Raw genomic sequence first — 3813 nt, forward strand, 5'->3', positions numbered from 1 at the left:
GGCTCTGAATTGAACTCTGAAGGAAGAGGAGGGGGATGAGGAATTCCTTCCTGTGTCTGCACTATTGAGGTGTGACTATGTGGTGCACAGGGTGGGGAGCAGAGTGACTGGAGTAAATAGCTTATATTGGGACAGAGTCAACAATGAGATTGCTGTGGTAGGACTAAGTTTGAGAGATCTTTGAAAGATAAGTCTTAGGATTTAACGTTGAATTGATTTGGGGGGAAAGGCTTATACCTTTTCTTTTTCTTTTTATTATAGAGAGAGAGAGGAAGGGAGAGGGAGAGAGAGAATCTTAATATGGCGGGGCTTGATCTCCCAACCCTGAGATCATTACCTGAGTTGAAATCAAGAGTCAGACGCTTAATCAACTGAGCCACCCAGGTGCCCCAGGTTTATACTTTTTCACTTTCAATATTTCATTATTGAAGACATTTCAATAGTAAAACAAACAGGGCATACTAATGGAGTGGAATGCAGAGAGATACATTTTCAGACAAAACATCAGCTTGAAAGAAATGTCTCCCCCATGTTGAATGGTGGCCCCAAAGATATGTTCATGTGGAACCTGTGAATGTGATCTTATTTGGAAAAAAGATCTTTGTAGCTGTTATAAGTAAGGATCTCAAGATGGGATCATTCTGGAATGGGGGGGGGGCCTCTAAATCCAATGGCAAGAGAGAAGGGGCCAGAACACACAGGGGATCGGGCCATGGGAAGACAGAGGCAGAGATTGGAGTGATGTTTCCACAAGTCAGGGCATGTCTGGAGCCCCCAGAAGCTGGAAGAGGCAGGGAAGGATTCTCCCCTAGAGCCTTCTGAGAGAGTATGCTGACACCTTGATTTCAGACTCTCACCTCCAGAAGTCTGTGAGAATAAACTCCTGTGTTTTAAGCCATACAGTTTGAAGTAATTTATTAAGATAGTCCCAGGGAAACGAATATAGGCCTCTTAGGGCTCAGTTCCTCAGCTTTCTCAGAAGCAAGCGCTCAAGTCTTCTGCTGTCAGAGAACTTTTGAGGAACTGTGGTGGGCAATGGGGAGCCATGGTTATTTCTTGATCAGGGGTGAGGCCAGATAGATGCAATTTTTAGGAAAACTACAGTGACACTGATATCCAGCATAAATTTGGGAGATGGGAGGAAGTGAGTGACAGGAGGCTAGTTGGAAGGTAGTGGGTGTACTGGAAAAAACACAAATTTTGGAGTCAAGTATGTTCAGTTCTGACCCCAGTTCCTTCACTTACTGTTTCCATTTTTTCATGTGTATAATGAGGATAATACTATCATGTGTGAGTTACAGATTATTTATATATATATATATATATATATATATAAAGAACTAAAAGAAGTTTCATAAGTATTCTCAGTAATAATGTAAAACTTTGGAAGGTACCACTGGAAAGGAAAAAGAAGATACAAAGAGCTGTTTCAAGATCACCAGGACTCAGAATCATGAGGATTTAGACTGAGAGGGATCCCAAGGTCATCTAGGGCCCTCTCCTCACTGCCCTTGGGGAGAGCTTGGAAGAGGGAAAGAAGAAATGGAATTGCAATGAAGTTTCTCCCGGGAGCTGAGATGCTTGGTGGATTCTTGGCCAAGCCTGAGACCGTGGAGGAGGAGCTACTTTGGGAAGGAGATAAATTTCATTCTGGACCTGGTGATATTGAAGAGATGATGAGCTGCCCAGAGAGACTGCCGACAAGCTGGGGAACTCTCTAAGGCTACAGATCTGGGAGTTAATCGCTGAACATCCAGACTGAGAGCATACAAAAAATAAATAAATAAAAGTGATCAACTCTCTTAAAAAAAAAAAGGCACATATCAGAATAAAAACAAAAGGCCAAATTCTGCTTCTGGAATATTACTGTTAGACGCTGGAAGGACAACATGCCCTATAAGGGACAGATGTGGAAAGGTCAGAAAGGTAGCTGTGTTAGATAAATGAAGATGACTGAATTTCAGATAATAGCAGAAATGCCAGGTGCTTCTGAAAACTGCATAGGATAAAGATTAAGAAAGGGACATTGGGTTTTAGATAGAGAATGTCCTTGGGGACTTTACCTTTGTAAAGGAAGGAAAAAGGAAGAGGAGTTCAAGAACGATGATTCAGTGGTGGTTTACAAAGCAGACAAGTTAAAAACTGGGTCAATGTTATTATATGTATTTTGGGTAAACTAATTTAAAATTGGGCCAGACCATTTATTATGATTCTGCTTTCCTTATTAGTAAGACAAAAGGAGGACTGAGGTATCTTTTCTCCCAAGGTCAAAGAGAAGGAGGCTATCCAGATTCCCTGATCTTGGACTCATTGCTGCTCAGTACACTGTACCTACCTCCAACTAGTGACCTACTGAGTGCTCCCTATAGCCAGGAAGGGTGCCAGGGACTGACATAGGAGCTAGGTAAATATGATCTCTCCATTTGTTAGATTTTAGATTGGTTAAGAAACACCTGTACAAGGTTCCACAGTCGAAAAAGCAGATGGTCAAACACTGTCCTGTGACTTCGAAGTTATACTGGTTCTGGTTACCCTACTTGGGTACTTCCTTTTGGGAACAAGGCAGGGGATGAATGATCCAGATCATATAGCCTTGTCACCTTGGGTAAATTATTATTGCCTTAATAATAGTGAGAAGCCAGGAGCCTAAGAAAGAATCTCATTAACATGGATCCAGGCTATTCCGTCAGGAAATCAGAATCATTTGAATAGTAGTATTTCCTTTTGGGAAGCCATATGGGAAGGAGACTGGAGAACAGACATCTGGATGCATGTGCCTGTTAAAGGAAAACTTGTCTTTCCCCTTCGTCTTGGGTTTTAATCTTCCACATTTGTTTACAGGTAAGGGCCTACGTGTGGCCAGGTGACTGGACCAGTTCCACTAGGAGTGGTAACTCCTTCGGGGGCCCACATTATGGCAGCTCCTTCCAGGATTCTGCCTGGTGCACGCGCTTGAGCTGGACAGCAGGCATGGCAGGCGGCTGGGCTGGGTTTCCTCTCTTCCTCTTAAGAAGTGCTTCCGACCGGAATGATGGAGTACAAAAGCGTCTGTTTGGGAAAGTAAATAGATACAAGGCAAATAAATAAAAATGCCCAGAAGCAATTACAGAAAGGAAGTGACATTTTTATGTAAGTCACTTTTCTGATGGACCACAGGCCTGCTTCGCTGAGAGTGCCGTGGGAATGCTTCCGGGAGGGGGCCGGTCGTCAAACAACTAGAGCGTCGTGATAAGAAAATCAAACAAAAAGAGGATGGAAAGGCCACCCAGCAGTCACTTGAGGCTGGAAGTTGCTGCCTTTATTTCCTCTCTCGTTGGCTCACCCCCATCGCTGCCCCACGGCCCGAGCGCGCAGTTTGGGGAGCGGGGACCTCTCCTCCCCGTTGGCGCTAGCCCCGCGCACCCCCCTGGCGCCCGCCGTGCGGGAGCTCCTGGTCTCCGGGCGGTGGCCAAGGCCGCCACGCTGCGGGCCCCGGCGCTGCCTGCGCGCCCCCAGGTGGGTGTCGGGCCCCCGCCCGGCGCGCGGGCCCGGGCCGGCCCCTGGGCGGTGTCGCGGCGCGGCCGGGGAGGAGCGGCGGGAGGAGGGGGAGGAGGAAGCGCGCGGAGGAGGCGGGCGTAGCGCGCCGGGGGAGGGTCGCCGCCGCCGCCGCCGCCGCGGGGATCGTGAGGCCGGAGCCGCGCGGCCGAGCGGGCGGCGGGAGGGCTCGGCGGCGGGAGGCTCGCGGCGGCCGGGCCGCGCGTCCTCCCCCCCCTCCGCCCGCCGCTCCTCCCCGGCCGCGCCGCGAGCCCGCCAGACAAAGAGCGGCGCCTGGGC

This window comes from Mirounga leonina, unplaced genomic scaffold (genome assembly GCF_011800145.1).
Source record: "Mirounga leonina isolate KUSES-001 unplaced genomic scaffold, KU_Mleo_1.0 Mir_125, whole genome shotgun sequence".
NCBI classification, from domain to species: Eukaryota; Metazoa; Chordata; class Mammalia; order Carnivora; family Phocidae; genus Mirounga; species Mirounga leonina.